Consider the following 17,069-nt stretch of genomic DNA (forward strand, 5'->3'; position numbering starts at 1 on the left):
AACATCATCTCACGGTTGTGAACTTTAGCGAAATCTTGCAGGAGACAGATTATTTCTGATTGATGGTTTACGTTTTAGTGGAAGGCTCGGATTGACATTTTGAGATGGCTGTGTTAGGTTGTAAGGAACTGCAGTTTTTATCTTAAGTTTCTTCTTGTGGAAACCAGTTGTAAAATAGGGAAGTTTGCTTGAAAAAAAAAAAAAAAGAAAGAAATGGAGTGTACACCTTGTAGCTAGGCTGTAAAAATGTGAGAATTCGGACTTTGAATCTATTTTCTTTGGCCCAAGGGGTAGGTGAAGTTTGGATCATACTGGATTATATTATATCACAGGAAAAGGGGCTAATGCAGTTGAGATTGTAAAGGCATTTTAAAGAGATGGTCTCCTTTAAGTGGTGATGATATTTTGGAGGTGGTGGCTGATTTTTCTCTCTTTCTTGACTCTGCTTCTCTCTCTCTCTCTCTCTCTCTTTCTTTTTGCTCAGGCAGAAATTGAGGAGGTTAAGAGGGAGATGTTTACAATAAAGCTGCAAAGAGAATTAACATTTGCTCATATATTTTGACGTTTGGTAGGGCTGGTGAAGCAAAGCATTAGATAAAGCCCAAGATGTTTCATTTTGCTTTGGTAATCTACTTATGGAAGGCAGTGTAAAATCAATCTTGCCAAGCAGAAAGAGAGTTGGTGGAGTCTAAATTCTATTTCTGAGAGCCAGCCAGTTTATAAAAATGGTGAATATTTTTTTCTTATAAATTGAAAGTGGTTCTTTTGAATGCAAAGCTGCAATTGTTTTAAAAACAGTTATTTATTATTTCCAAGAGAGACTGGTTAACTGTAAAGTAGATGTAACAAAATAATGAGGTGAATGAACCCTAACTGTACATATTCTTGACATAAATGAAATGCACAGTATTGTAGCAGGTGAAGTGAAGCATTGTCTATCAGGGCTGTTTTTCTTGGCTGCATCTCAGATTGTGTGTGGGATCCTAACCTCAGGCACAATAGCATTCATAAACAGCAATACATTGCTGCTCTTTCTACAGCAACACATAAATACTCATTTTTAAACGAAAACAATCTTATTAAATACCATTCATTCATATCTGGATTTACAGATGCTTGTTACTTTTTGAGACCTGTATCCAATATAATCGTTTTATACTGGGCAATGTATATATAAAGAGGTCTTATGCTAGAACATTATAAGGTCATAATAAATAATGTTTTAAAGATATAATTAGCTACTTTATGCTAGGAGAGTGCATTTTAAGTGTCCTTCTCCTGCATTAGCAAGCCACCAGAAAACAGAAATGAAATAACCTTGTGTAGATTTCTTTATTATTATATTATTATTTCTAAGGGAGGATTTTTCAGGCGATAATGGAAATCAGACCAGCTTCAGGTTCAGCCTCTTCCGCTGTGCCCAACGCGCAGTTACTAAAACGTGCTAATTACTTTAGTGTTCTTTGGATGCTTTTTTAACATTGTAATAAACCTGCAGCAGTACAATTCTAGGTTATGCTTTGATACACTAACAAAAATCTACTGTTATTTTCTTTCCCAGATAGGCTGAAATTAGGGTGAGTGGCTGCATGTTAGACCGTTGCTGCGACACAATGCTGATTTCTGCATGTGAACCAAAACACAGCTCAGCGGTCTTGCACCATAGATAAGGACAGCCCTTTCCTTTGTACCATAATTTACCCCACCCTCCAAAAATCGAATATCAGTATAATTTGAGATTTAACTGGTGGAACAGCCATCAGGACAGCAATGCCCCACAGCTGAAATAATATTTAAAATAGAAGGGATTTGACATTTGAGAAGTCAGTGGCTTGAAATACCCAGTTGTACTTAGCTAATTCAGTCCTTAACCTCTGGTTTCAAATAAATCAATTACAGTCGATTCCACTTCAGTTCAGAAGTGCACGAGGTTTTTAGTTAATTGAATACATTTTATTCACTTGCCAGGAGTATTCATTTATCCAAACCCTTACATTTGAGGGTGATTTCTTTATTGTCCATGATAAATTTGACTGCGTAATCAGATCAACTCCTTGTTTGTTTACTCATGTCCTGCCTCGCATTGAAATTCCAGAGAGTGCACTTCCCTTTCCCTTGTCAGTACGTACGTGTCTGAGCCCAAACTGGATTCCCAGAGCGCCAGCCCTCGCCTTCAAAAAGCATAGCTAAAATAATAAATGTCGCTCTGACAAGGAGCGGCGCGAAGCCCATCCCAGCTAGCGAGGGCGGCATGATTTAAGCAGCTTGACAGCCGAACAGAAAAGGTTAGGAGTGTACAAAATAAATCGTGCATCTGGTTCTATCCTGTGCACCTTCCCTGAATGGAACAGCTCTGTCACTGCTCCCTGCTCTGCAAGTGCCAGGAGCTGTTAACTCTTGGAGAGTGTTTGGAGCCTGCTTAGCCTCTGCAGGAGACGATTTTGTTGAGTGCAGGGCGGTGAGGTTGTGCCACTGATCCATTCCAAACAGATAGGGATATACACAGTCCTTTGGATGTGGTGTTTGCAGAATCCTGCTGGTGTTGGTTTGCTGTTTTGGAAAGGAAAGGGGTTAATTAGCATCATTATCAATCACTAATGCTTGTCTAACGTGTCCAAAGAATAATCAAGTTAGAGGACTGCATGAAGCTAACATCTGCTTCATTCCAGCTAAAGATTTTTCCCTATATCGTTCAATTATTGGAAGTCCACACCAGTTTCAGGCTTTGTCAGGGCCATAAAACAGGGTCAGATCGTTAGAAATCTAGAATGGAGGGGAAAGTGCAATATAAATAACAAATGGCTTCATTATTTGAGTTACAGGTGCAAGAATGGCCATGAAAATGAGCAGGGATTACTAGAATGTGTTCCTTCTTTTTATCTCCAGGATGGAGAAAAAAAAAGAAATCAGCCAAGCCTGGTTCTTAAATCATTTGTCCTCTCTAATGCAGTATTTAGTTGAGCAACCCCAAACACCCCCCAGATAAGTAATTTAAAGCAATTGGAAGCAGAGGAAAAGTAAAATTCTGCCATGGCTATTTACTAGTGGAGCCTTACTGGTTCCAGTATAGCAGAATGGCCTTGTTTCTCTTTTTCTAGTTGAAATTGCTAGACTTCCTTGGGTGGCTAATGTTTTGGGCAGGGCAAATAGAAATATAGCTTATGACAGAGGGAAATATTTGTGTCCTTGAGCTGTTACTCTTCTGTTCTGGTGCCTGGTGCTGTAAGCAAGCAGGTAACAGATCTGTGGGCTTTAATTCCCTCTTACAGTCTCTGCAGTCACATCTCCATGAGGTCGTGTTCGGTTTGAGTGGCCCAAATTAGAGGGCCAACGTTTCTCCTCTCTCTGATGAAGTGGTTGGGGCACCTTCACTGAGTGAACATGGTGTGGAATTCAGTCTATTAATTCTGTGTCTACCTGGAGAGCTTTTTAGTAGGGTAGGAGGGACCCAATGGTTTCCAGCTTTTTTTTTTTTTTCTTTTTTTTTTTTTTCTTCAAGGCAGGCACTGGCATCCAAATATCACCATGAGCTCTGCAATTATTAGTCTGCTCATAGTCACTCATTTGCACGGACACCTTCAGACCAGGTGGAGGAAAGCATGTCCTGGGTGCAGAAGAAATTGTCTTGTTTTCAAAGCAGGGATGTGAAGGGCTGCTGGCTGTGAAATAAGTGTCGTTGCTCAAGTGAGATGTGCACACACCCCAGTCCTGGTTTCCACGTGACATTACAGGATCTATGTGAAGACCTTTCCTGTCCAGAGGTACTCGTGAGCCGTGCTGCTCTTGTTGCCTGTGGTGTGGTTAATTCCCTTTGTAATAGTCTATTGGAAGCAGATGGGGGGGCTCTGAATGGAGAGTTGTTTTCTGGCAGGAGCGTGGGCCATGCAGTTGGGCTTAGGGATGCACGTTACTTCACTATGATAGTTTTGGTTGTGCTCCTACTGGCTTGTTGGTCCTGCAGGACTCCTGCCCTGTGCTTCTCTGGGCGCAGCTGCCCCCTCCTCTCTTTGTGAAATCTGCCCCAAGCCCAAAGCTGAGGATAAAGAAGCAGAGGTGTGAAATACAAGGGGCACATTTTCAGTGGTGCTTGGGGCTGTGGGGAAGGAGAGAGCTGCCTTTCCGATCTTCTCCCTTGTTCCCTTCCTGAGCCTGCTGGCTGTCTCCCAGCAGCTCCAGCACCCCCCCCTCCTCGCCTTCCCCCTGTCTTCTGGGTGCTGCTCCCACTGCTAGTCCTGTCTCCCGCAGCCCTTCCTCTTCTGCTTGGGGATTGTCTTTCTGCTCTGCAAGCAGGGTGGCCCGGACCTTAGCTGTGGTGAGCCCCTGCTGTGGCCTCAGCTCTCCCCTCCCCTGTAGACCCAAAGAGCTAGAGTGTAAATATGCCAAAAACGTGCTCCTGCTGTCCCTGCTCAGGTTTGGGCTTTTAGCAGATGGGTTTTCCTATTGCCACCGAGATAGGGGGCAGGATGTTCCTGAGGGCTGCTGTGTAGGCTCAGCTCGGACTGGCCAAGGGGGCTTCTCCCCATCTCTGTGCACTCCCCATGCAGCCACCTGACTGGGAAGGACAGGATTTTGCAGGGAGCTGGGGAGAGGGAGAAAATTTGATGGAAAAGCGTTTTGCCCCAAGCCTTCCACGTAGCTCAGGCAGGACTGTGAGGAGGCAGAGATAACCCCATCCCTCACTGCAGCTGCCTCTAGGAAGTTTCTTGGGAAGGCACTGGGGAAACTGGAGCCTGCAGGAGAGCACCGGCTGCTGCTAGGAGCCTCTCAGAGGCTGGCTGCTTGTTTGTTCGCATCGTCACACCCATGGAGGCTTTCCATCCAGGGTGTCCCTCTGTCCATCCGTGTGGCCGTGCTTGGAGGCGTGTAGGCAGGTGGCTGTATGCAGAAGTGTGGGTGCCTCTGCCCTTGTCCATGGATGTCCATGGGTGTCCATGAGTATCCCTTCGTCTCTGCAGGCGGGTGTATTTATCTCACCATCCCTGCGATTTTGGAGAGGCTGGGAGAGGAGGGGGTTGGGAGGGCTGTCTCCCGGATAGTTGATATTCCAGGTTCAGCCTCTTTCTCCGCTCTCATTCTCTAAACCCAGCCGGGGGGAGTGTCGCCCCAGGCCGAACATATGCTTCTTTCCATTGCACTAATCCACCTTCAGCGTGGAGGAATAATTGCTCGAGTGTCCATGGCTCCTCGCCGCTTTGTCCCTCGCTGGCTCCCATCAGCTTGGCACACGCCATTTCAATCAAAGCCTTTCAGAGCCCTGTCTCCTTTTATCACTGCCCCGCTTCACCGAAAGGAAAGGAGGGCTGCACCCCGTCCCGCAAGGTGGGGGGGACGGGGTTGAGGGGGGCCCAACCCCCTCATCCGCCCCGCCGGGAACAAAAGGACAGTAAAAAAAGAACAGTACCGGGCTGAGTTTACTCTGCCTGCATGTACGGCGTTGGAGTATTTTTGTTGTTGTTGCTGATGGAAAAAAAAAAAAGGGCGGGGGGTGTGGGGGGGGGGGGAATGAAAAAAAAAAATAAAACCGGCCCGACTGCACTGCAAGTGGCGACCGGCATTTCCTTTCCCCACGTTTGGGGTGAGCCCAAATGAGACGGGACGGGAGCGGCCTCCTCCGGCTGGATCCGACCGGGGGGGGAGGCAGCGGGGACAGGAGGTGCCCTGGGGCAGGGGCAGCCTCCGCAGGGCTGTTGCAGCACCCATCCTTTCTTTCCCTATTTTCCTCCCTCCAGGCAAGGGGGTCGTGGGTGTTGCGAGGGTGGGGTGGAGGGCTTGAAAATTCCTCCCAAGAGCTGAGGGAGAGAAAAAAGGAAAAGGAAAAGGAAAAGGAAAAGAAAAAAAAAGAAAAAGAAAAAAAAAAAGAAAAAGAAAAAAGAAAAAATGAAAAGCAATCCAAGATCCTTGGGATTTTTACATCTTTGAGGGACCGCCCAGCTTTTTCTCACCTCCACTTTCCGCGCAGCTGCCCCCGCCGGGTGTAGGGGGGGGGGGATGCTCGGTTTTGGGGGGAGGGGGTCCTGCCCCGACCCCACCTGCAAAATGCCGGCTCCCCGGGGGGGGCGAGGGTTGGGACGAGCTTTGACCAAGCGAGAGGGGTTTGCTAACCCCCCGGCGGGACAAAGAGCAAAGGGAAGCGGGGCTGGATCCGACCGGGCACCGTGGGAGCGCACAGGGGAGATGCGCAGCGCTCGGGCAGCTCCGGCTTTTTCCCCTCGCATCGTGAATCTCTGGATAGTTTTGTTAAGCACGGGGCTTTTCCGCTGCTGAGAAATATCGCCTTAAAAAAAAAAAAAAAAAAAAAAAAAAAAAAAAAAGGCTAAATTTCCCCTCTCCGCTAGGTTTAGGTTTAACCGCAACACCCACAGAAAGTGCCTTATGAAAACCAGACTTTTCTATGAAAAGACTCTTCTGGCAGCAATTAGTCTGGCTTTCTTTAACAAAATTCTTTGTAATGTCATTCAGAGGGAAAAAAAAAAAAAAAAGAAAAATTCCAGGACAATTTTGATTACTTACTTAAAAGAAAAAAAAGTATAAAAAAGTATTTTCGGTTTTGCTCTGAAAAAAAAAAAAGCATTTAAATCGCCCATTAATCGGAAAAAAAAAAGGCTAAAATTTTGCGAGAATGGGTTTTCATTGGAAATGAACTTGCTCGTATCATACGTGACGGGCGTAAAAACACACCCAGACGGTACGGATTTATTTAGGGGGCTTCAGCACCACCTTGGTTGGGAAGGGGAGGGAAAGCAGGGGGGCTGGGAGGCGCATTTTGGGGCCCATTCATATGCACCCGCCGAGGTCCGGCGCTCAGAGGCGGTCCCAAAACCACCCCCGGCAGGCTGCGCCTGGAGGAGCCGCGCTGAAAATTGCTGAAAATCGCGGCGCTCCGGAGCGCTCAGGGATCGGAGCTCCCCCCCGCCGCGACAGCAGGGGCGAGGGGCGGCGAGATTCGAGGCCGCCCCCTGCCCACCTTCAGGCGGAGGAAGAGGAGGAGGAGGAGAAGGAGAAGGAGGAAGGGGGGCGCCTACCTGGGCATTTGTGGCGGGTGCTGGGGCAAAGCTGGTCCCTCTGTCTCATCCGCAGTTTTTTTCTGCTTCGCTTCTCTCCCCCCCCCGTGCTCTGGTGAAAGGTTGTGTGTTCCAGCCCAGAGATTGAAACGTTAAATTGCTAAAAAGTCGGAAAGAGGGGTGTAGAGGAGGGAGGCGTGTTTATATTTCAGATCTGTTCAAAGGTCGGCTTTAATTAGGTTAAATACAAGTATTATTGGCCCAGAAACAAGTAGTGCGTTAAGCTCGTTACAAGCCTAATTGCAAGGCAAAAATAAATAAAAAGAATAATAACAAAGTACGTGGGAAGAGGAGAAAAGCTGTGCTCCTCCATCCCTACCCGCGGACCCTGCGCCCACCTGGGCACATCTCTCCTTGAGGGGGGCGTTTTTCAAGGCCCTGCCGAGACCCTAAAAAGGTGGGGTGGGGTGTGTTTGGGGTGCGTGAACCTGCTCAAAACTTGTGGGGGGCCTGGTCCCACGCGATCCTCCAAAATCCATCACCCCATCTGGTCCTGCTCGCTCAGCCCCTTGACAGCGCAACTTGGGGGGGGGGGGGGGGAGGGCGGAGAAAGGGGAGGAGAGGGGGAAAAAGGGAGACATTTGTCCCGAATCACGAATTTTCATGGCTCGGAAAGAAAAAGGTAAACCTCGTGTCTAGCTCAATTAATAAACATGGTAATTTCACACCCAAAAGGAGGACATTATTTCATGTGAGTGCTATCGGCTCCATCACAAAGGGTCACAGCGCAGCTGTGGCGAGCCCGGGGTTATTATGCAGCCTGATGATAGGATCCCGCTTGCCATCCCGGCTCCTTCCTCGGGGCTACCAATAGCCCCCGGCAGGGCTCGTGCCACCTCATGATAAAGGACTTACCCAATGCGGGAGGAAATGGAGCAGCTTTCAGATGAGAGGTAATCAGCTTGCAGGCGCAGACCCAGCCTCTCTTTCCCCAATCCCCCCACCCCTCGCCCCCTTCTCCTGCCTTTCCATTTAACTTTTTTTTTTTTTTCTCCCTCCCCCAGACCCAAACAAGCCCCCGAAGTTGTTTGCAAGCCCCCGAGCGCAAAGCGGAGCTGGGAGAGTCCCCTGCTCGGCCAGCGCCCCCCCAACCCCGGCGCATGGGATTTCTGGTGTCAGGAACCGGGTCCAGGAGCCGTGAGGCGACACATTAACTGCGATCCCATAATCTCTTAATCACATTACGTTTTAAGTGAGCATGTGTAATTTCACCCATCAATGATTTATTTAAGCATCGGAGCACAATTACTCGTCTCGTATGCAACCGCCGGTCGGGGAAGCGTTATTTGCTCGAAATAAAATCTGGGGTCTGGGGGGGACTGCCACTACCTCTGTGCTGAGACCCCCGCAGCCAGGAGCTGCCGCTGGCTGCCTTTCTCTCCTCTCTTAAAAAGCGAAGCCCCCCGAAGCACTCCTCAGCAGGAGGTTTGCTAGCGGCCGTGGGACGGGCCCCTGCTGCACCCTTTTGGCTGAAGCAGGTGCAAACTGGGGAGGGGGGGGAGGAAAGGGACTGATTTTCACGCCTGGGTGGGGCCGGTTTCACCCTTCCCGGATCCTATATGTTACCCATCCCTGGCTGGCTGCCGCTGCCGCTCCGCTGTGACAAACGCCGAAAGGATGCTGGCAAGGAGCGAGGCGGCTTCCCTGGGGGTGGGCAGAATCCTTCCTCCTCTTTTTTGTCCTTTTTCCAGCCGCAGCCCACCCCATATTCCCGACGGCAACAGATTCAATCCGTTCCCCCAGAGGGGCTGGGGGACACTCCGCCCGTCACCGTCGCATCGCGCCTAGGGGCCACGGACGTCGCTTGTCCCTGCAGAGATGGGGCAGAGGGGGGCCCCGAACCCCCCGTGCCGAGGATAGCACCCCCCAGCACAGGCTGGAAGTATTATTATTATTATATAGTGTTATTATAATTTTATTTTCCCGCGGATTGCAGTGCTGCGGGCCGGAGGAAAAGGCGTCCCACAAACACGGGGGGCTGCTGGGGGCTGAAACCTTCCCTAAGCCGTGCTGGGCTTTCCCAGATTTTTGTTCCACATGTACCAGTATTTTTGTTAAATCGTCGATACAAGGAGATGCCTGAGAGAGAAAATCTTTGGTTAAAGACAGAAAGAGATGTCCTTCCCTTATTTTTTTTTCTCTTTGCATCCACTTGTTTATTTATTTTTTCTTTCCTAGAGCTGCTTTAGTCAGGCATTTGGCAGATTTAACGTTGCAAAGGAAACAAAGGAAAAAATGTAATTACATTTTTGGAAAACAAACAATAATTACACGACACAATCGGTATAATAGTAAGTGAAACACAGCAGCGGGAGTTAGAAACAATATTCAAGCCGTGGAGATGGGCTCTGCTGCTGACTCAGCGTTTCTGAATTCTACAAATTATCCTTACATCGGATTTCATCGTATTCAGCTGCAGTCTATTGGCTTTTAAATGAAAACATATCTCACTGATTAGGCACATATTAGCTGCCTAAAATAAAAATAAAATAAAAAACAAAAGGAAGGAAGCAGGTTTGCTGAGGCACAAACAGTTTTGGTGAATGGAAGATATTTTGGGAGCCCTGCCTTCTACCTGTGCCCTGCTCCCCCTCTATTAGTGCCTTTGGCTGGGGTGAATTTCTGCAACACCTGTCACCTGGGAAGGCTGTGGGTTTGCATGGCCCGGGGCTGCAACTTCATGTCGGGGCACGTTATCCCCTGCCCTGGATAGGGCTGACAGTACCCCCTGACATCCACTCCACAGCTTCGTCCCGGCTCTTGCACGGAGATTTAGTTCTGGGGGGGCTCTCTGGGTACCAGGAAAGTTGTGCGTGTGTTCATCTGTTTTTCAGTGGCCTGGATTTTACTTTAATTGAGAGCCTTTAGGATTAGTTGTAATAATAGGAGTGGTTAAGATGGGAAGGTCTCAAGGCTGGGAAGAACTCTCTTTGCCTCCGAATAAAATACCAGACATCCCACAGAAACAACCTTGTAGGGTATAGGTCTTGTGCAGACAGAGGGAAATCATCGGGCTGTTGGTGTGCTGTGAAGTGTATGTGAAATCAAGCATTTGCTCAAGCAGTCCTTCGTTCTGCTTTCTATTAAGCGCCAAATCAAAAACATGATCAAAAATCAAAAAAGAAGGAAGTGAGAGATTAAAAAAAAAGAAGAAGAAGAAGAAGAAAGACTACTTTTAGTGCCCAGCACTGAAGCAGGAGAATCCCAGGGAGAAGTTTGGAGCTGTGCTGCTGCTCAGCCCCCCAGTTCTGCTCTCTGGATTCCCCAATTCCCAAGCAAGCAGGCGCATTACCGGCGACAACAGCAGCAGCAGGAACAAACACGAGGCTCCTTGCTGCCCGCTCCTTTGAAAACAAACACGGTCTATTTTTGGTCAGGAAACTCCAGACAGAAGTGGCAAGTAAAGCTTTAAACCATTTGGAAATTCCTTTATGATTTAAAGAGAGAGCCGGGGGGCTTTAGTCCTCTGCCTGCCATTGGTTGCAAAAAGGGAAACAAAAGAGGTAAAATGCATTCTCCAACTAACTGGCGAAGCGTTTCATATGCATCAAAGGGAAAGAAAGAGCTAATCCGAAAATGACCACTTTAATGTACACAAAACCGTTGCAAACCCATGGCTACAGCGGCAGAACCGAGGGGGATTTTTAACTCACTACCACAACAAAAACCTACACTTAATGTCATAATAACAGATATTAAACAAAGGGGAATGAAAGGATCTCACGCTGGTTTTTCTGCATTCTTGACTCTAATTAAAAATATACAGAAAGAAGACATAGTTTGGGTCAAAATGGCATGAGAGCTGCCTTGTGCCAGCAAAGGGTCTACAATTATCAGCTTAGAGGCTGGACCTGAGAGGTCTCACTCTCTGGCTCTGGGGGAGCCATGAGCTGGGCGCGGGGGTCAGGGTGGGATGAGCTTGGCAAGGGCTGGGGGACAGGGCACCTAGTCCTACCCCTAGATGGCAATGGGACATCAAAGAGGGGCTAAAACAAACATTCAAACATTCAAGCTTTTTTTTTTTTTTTTTTTTTTTTCTCCTCTTAGTTTTGGAGGCTACTTGGACAGCCCTTCCAATTTGAATGGCGCCGGGGTGTTTGCCCAGCATCAGGTGGTGACTGCTCCCATCCAACAAGTGCCCTGCATGACAATACCTACCCAGGGAGAAAATGCCAGCACAGAAGGAACTTTCTCTGAAACTGGGGGCCAGGAGCTGGAGCCAGGCACATTCAAATGTGAGATAAGGCACATGCAGGCAATTAACTACTTGAATAAGCTACTGAGGGCAGCAGCGGTCTTGTCCCTTGCTGTATTTTGGCAGAGGAGTGGATGATACTGTGGTTTAGTCTAATCCAGGTGCCCAGGCTCCACACAGAGGCAGCTAGGTACAGCTCAAGAACCTGCAGTATGCAAGAGGTCGGATGGGGACCTTACAGCCATGATTCACGAGTGACTTCAAGACTTTTTGATTTGACCCCATAGTAATATCCATAGTGGTGTGTGCTTTGTGTTACTGATGTTTCAGTGTAGGAAGTGCCTCTTCCCTGGTTTGTATGGAGGGAAGCATCTTTAATGCTTGTCTATTTTACTTTCAGAAGAACCAAACTTGGCCAGGTATCAAGAAGACAGGTCTGCTGTGAAGAGTCACCAGTCTCACTGCTCTCTGCAGGCCTTCTTCCATCTTTGCAGAAGACTTTTAGGTGCCTGCAAGCATCCTGGGCTACACTCAAGATATTCTCATTCACCAGCAACGGGAAAGGCTCCTTCAGTTAAGGTGGTTGAGGAAACCTACAGATGGTGCTCCCAGCCTGGGGAAGGGACAAAATTGGAAACTGAGGGAAGTCAAGCTGTAGGGGGAGGGGAGCAGTGGTGCTCTCATCACACAGTGTTCACACCTGAGCTCATTGTCCCATTTACCTGCCCCCAGAGCTGGTCTGAAGGACTGACAAGGAGCTCCTCCAAGAACTATATATGATCTCAACAACAATATATGCTTCAGTGAATAAGGAAATAGCTGAGAGCACCCTCCAGACTTGCTACCTGATCCAAACTTGCATCTTGATATCTTTAGCTATTTCCTTCATGCAGAAAGTCCTCTCATGGTCCTCCAGAGAGGCCAGAGCCTCATTGTCTGTGCCTCATCTTCAAAGGCTTCAGCAGCCCAAGTTGTCCTCACCTAGCACAGTCACACAGTTGGTGCTACAGGGAGAGCAGTGTCTTTCCAGCAAAGCCTACCTAACCTGAGGGCCTTTGCGAGAGGCACAGGAAAGCTTCCCCCATAATTGTAGGGTGCTCAGCTTGGGGCTGCCTGTGTAGTGCAATTATCTTTTACCAACACAGTGACTCCTGCTCACCCTGCAGCACAGCTGCCTCGCAGGAGCAAAAGGTTAACTATTAATTACTGCCTGTAAATCCAAGAGGTCTTCTCCAGACAGCATCACTAACACTTCCAAGACTGGCTTTATACATGTTGAGTAAAAGCTGTCAGATGGCGATTTCAGCTAGCATCATTTTTCAGCTTGTAAAATCATAAATGGGGGAGAGGAATACCTGATATTTCAGGGCTTGAGCTGGGGCTCTTTGCCTGCCACTCTGTTTATGGCTTTGGAGTGACACCTACACAGCAGCGTTTAAAATATTTATGTGCTGTTTTCGGTGAACACCTGCAGAGGAATCCCACTCCTCATTACAGAGGATGCTAGCAGGACGGGAGAGAGAGGGGTGAGAAAGCTGATTTTCCTGCTGCAGGTGTAGGCTCACGCTACTTAATCCTGCACTCATCTTTGGCTAGGGCACTTGGGAAGTGAACCCCGATACTCAGCATCGCAAGGGTGCAGCTCAGCCACCCCCTGAGATGGATGCCACTCTGCATCCCCTCTGGGCCCATGGTCTCCTGTACCAGGCTATTAAAAATATCGCTACCTGGTCTCACAAGGGGAGCAGTCCTGCCTCAGACAAGACAGCTGTGAGGCAGCTCTGACACTGTGGATGCTTTCTGTGTGGTGGGGTGCCCACCAGACACACGAGGTGAGCAGGATGCTATGAGCATGTCCAAAGCACACTGCCTCTCTCCTAAAGATAGGCTTTTACCTGCAGCTTGCAGAATATTGATTTTGGAGGTGCGTTTCCTTAGTTCCCTTTGTAAGAGACACAGTGTGTGTTGGTGTGGCTGAAGTCCTCATCAGGACAAGTACATCAGAAATAGCAATGGACAGATGGATTTTAAAATAAAAATGATTTTGTGCAGCAGCAGCTTTGTATACAGTTATTTCTTGGAGAGATGATCTTAACTAGCTATCCTATTGTAAAGCCAGTTGGGCTCTTGAGATAAAAACAACAGGAGGAATTTGAATCTAATAATAAAATTATCATCATCATCACCAAAGGAAATGGTAATGACAGCCAGGATGAGCTTGACCATTTCTCCCAGGCTAATAAAATAATCTGGTTTGCCTTGCTCATATCTGATAGTGCCTAATTGCCATGCCAGTTGCAGTCCTATTGCCAGTGTAATTTTGAAGCGATTTAGCATTTGTCTGCAAAAATTTGCCCTCTTGTGAGTCTTGCTTTATACATTCTTCCCCAGGATGTGCTAATTTTCTTAACCAAAATTGTGCAGAATGATCGGTTAAGCCATAAAAATAAACACTGACATATTTAGGGCCAAAATGTGTCATCATTTCACTCTTAAGGGTGTGAGCACTCACGGCATGTTCTGCACGGGCAGGTTTTCTCATGCACCTCTTGGCCAGCTTGATGGCTTGATGGATGTGCTGAGATGGGGATGGGAGGAAGGGCAGTGGGGAAGCTGGGAACCAGACCAGGACGTAGGAGACCTGCACTTGCTTCTGTTCCTTCTACAAGAGGGAATAGGCAGGAGGAGGTGGGATCACAGCTCAGTGTACGTGCTATGCTTTTTGTGGTCTGCTTGAGGAATATTTCTACAACATAAATGCAAGCTCTTGGCACATCAGAGGAACAAAAGGCACCATACCCCTTCTGTAGTCAACAAGTTTGTTCTTCACATTTTTCAAGTACAGAGGTGCTGAGATCACATTTATGAGCCTGTGCCTGGTCCTTCTGCATGGAGAGCAACGGGAAACAGCTAGGTGTCTCTCTGCACTTTCAGGTGCTTGAATGCTTTAAAAATCTGAGCCCTGTGTGTCTGTGTCCTTGTCTTAAAATAAGTCTAACTGCTTTGGAAACAGTAGGAAATATTACCACAAACACTCAGTGGCCTGTTTCTAACTACATGTTAGAAAATAAAGACAAAAAGGGTACTGTGAATCCATGCTACCCTTGCCAGGAGAGCATCTAATAAGGCCAGACGGAGAGCTGAACCCTGCAGATGGGATATGTGGGGTTGGCTGTGCCTGCTGAGTGTGGGGGGATTGGTCCTACCAGGAAGGCTTCCCACACCTCAGCATTTGGAGACCTGGGCACAGAGGTGGGGCTGCCAAGGCACTGTGCCATCCCTTGCACCCTTGGCATCACCTTCTGCTGCTCTGCAGATTTTTAGTGAAAAATGCATGAGAAGGAAAATTCTCAAGGAGAGGAAGCAAACCCCACAACCCTGCTTATAATTAATGCCAAGATTTAAACCCAAAATGATGGGGAGCTCACATTTTAAGCTGGGCCTGTGTCCTGTTTTCTCCCTGTTGAGCGAGAATGCAGTACCGTTACTTAAGATTCCTTGTTTGCTGTGGCACTGATAGTATCCAGGGTGGGAATGGTTGCAGTCATCTACTGCCGTGTTTCTTCAACGACAGAGTTGTTTTTCTCTGGCTACTCCTCAAGTGGCCTATTTGTCCTTAAACTCATTGGCCTCCATCAGACCCAGCCTCTGAGATTCGGTATGAAACTCACTGGTAGTGTCCTTCCTGGTGGCCTTTAAGGTAGGGTCCTCTAAGTGACAGACAGACCTCTAGCTCCTCAGTCATTGCCCTTCATCTTGTCCCTAAGCGCCTCCTGTGAACTTCCACAAAAGGACTCTGAGCATAGCTGCAGAGTGTGATACGTCTTGGCATCCCTGCCTAGGCTTCTTCAAAATGTGCTTCCCCTTGTTCAGAGCAATCAGTCCATTCCTGATGATGGTTCAGCAATGCCTCCCAGGCAAGTGAGGGCATGATCGGTCCTCCTTCTCCAAATTTTATTGCGAGTGAGTCAGATAAATCAGCTGGGCATGGAGAGGCTCTGTGAGGCAGGGGAGAGCAGAGGCTGCTGGTGCCTGCATGTCCCTCACAGAGGAGACAAGATGGCTCCTGGGGCTGGGAGGGTTTGGTGCCAGCACCCCAGCACCAGAGGCCACCACACTTGAGGCATGAGGCCACCATGCACCACAGCTGAATTTAGGGATTTTCATGGGTCTTTTTTTTTTTCTGTAGAAGCAGACCTGTTGTTGCATCCAGCTATGCCTTCTTGAAAAGCATGGATATCTGGAGGTACGGCCATGTGTTAGCAACAGTATGATGAAATCTAGAAGTGACTCCTCTGTCAGTTATCATAAAATGCCTTCTGGGGTAGCAACAAGCTTTTGTTTTAATGGCAAACAAAGAAAAAAAGTGTGTCTCTTTTCATTGTTAGTTGGTGTGTCAGTAATCCATTAACTTTTCAAGAGAAATCCTTTTAGGATCCAGGTTTAATTTTATTCACAGTTATGTACAGGACAGAAAATGGTACCAAAAAAGGACAGAGTAAGAAACGAAGGTGTTTTCTATGATTACTTACTTTTGAGGTAGCAGATAGCACACATATCCTATCCTCTCCAAAACAAAGAATCCAATAGATAATTTTTAGATGGTAAGTTGCCACTGAGAAACTTGATTAACCCTGGTCATGGTCTAGCATGCTAGCACTTCTCCTGTCACAGCAGTACATCTTAGACATGACAGCTGCTCAGCCTTAACACTGCTGCGGCTGGCAAAAGCAGAAGCAATTTCCCTCAGCCCACAGACCTCACTCAGCCAGCTCACCCCTAAATTAGCCTCTAGTTTGCGCACTTCTTGTTACCAGGAGAAGGCCTTGGGATCAGGCCATCTGGGATCTGGGGCAGCCTTGAGCAGAGGAAGAGTGAGCTTTTGCTGTTCTGCCCTGCAGCAGAGCGATGCCATCAGCAATGACAGCCACACGTCCGCTTTGTACTTGCAGTGCATGGCACCTCTGGCTCAGGCGCGTGGGACAGTGCTGGTGCTGTCCTCTGCCAGGAGGGGAATCAAAGCACCGGGCTGTTAAGGGAGCAGTTCAAGGCCAAAAATCATGCCCCACACAGAGCTGGGAAGAAATGCAAGACACTTTCCTCTCAAACCCTGTATAAACCACCCTTCCCCCCTGCAGGGAGGTATAGGATTTACAGTGGGGAAAATAAGCATGGTGTAGACATATAGAATAAAGGGAAGATGTGAAAGGATTTGCACAAGACTGCAGATTTTCAGGGAGCAAACTACATGTGCTTTGTAATTGCTTTTTGAGATTATTGGGTGCAGAGAAGGGTTTGGTCTGTTTCCATGTATGGGAATCACAAGTGAAACTTGCTTTAACTAAATTATGCCAACATGATATCCCTGTGTGCTTTTACTGCTGGCATCAGGAGGTAGGCTACAGCTATGAGCACAGTGTTCAAGACATGCAGAAGTTGAATATACTGCAAAAGCAGAAGACATGAATAGATGTTATACATTCAACTTTAACTCCTGCTTGATATGTGAATTTGCATTGCCTAACTGGTGAGGGGTGGGTGTTTCTTTTGCATTACTTGCTCTTTAAGGATGTGATCAAAATGAGGCTATAAAACATCCTGTGTTTTATTCCAAAGTCACCTAGTAGACAAAAAAAGTGAGAATATCCTGGGGAGTGTCAGTAGTGGGACCATCTCCCATCACCAGAGTGCGTAAGCTAACCTCTTCACAGCACATATGTAAAACTTTGTCCATTGTCCGGTGCTGGGTCTATAAGAAATGTTTTATTAACACCAGGACAAATCAAAATGTCTGCACAAGACCTGCAAAGGAT

The 17,069-nt window shown here is 47.6% G+C and overlaps 2 long non-coding RNA genes across 2 annotated transcripts; one reads left to right on the forward strand and one right to left on the reverse strand.

Annotated features, from left to right (window-relative positions):
• Window positions 1–2,624: 2,624 nt before the first annotated feature.
• Window positions 2,625–7,350, reverse strand: LOC137850561 (uncharacterized). Its single transcript, XR_011092639.1, has 3 exons — window positions 7,023–7,350; window positions 5,943–6,274; window positions 2,625–5,789 (listed from the first exon to the last, which is right to left on the reverse strand). It is a non-coding gene; the product is annotated as an uncharacterized lncRNA (long non-coding RNA).
• Window positions 7,351–7,666: 316 nt separating this feature from the next.
• LOC137851730 (uncharacterized) lies at window positions 7,667–8,306 on the forward strand. The gene is made up of 2 exons (XR_011093404.1): window positions 7,667–7,954; window positions 8,066–8,306. It is a non-coding gene; the product is annotated as an uncharacterized lncRNA (long non-coding RNA).
• Window positions 8,307–17,069: the final 8,763 nt, after the last annotated feature.

The sequence above is a fragment of the Anas acuta genome, chromosome 2, assembly GCF_963932015.1.
Source record: "Anas acuta chromosome 2, bAnaAcu1.1, whole genome shotgun sequence".
Lineage (NCBI taxonomy): Eukaryota > Metazoa > Chordata > Aves > Anseriformes > Anatidae > Anas > Anas acuta.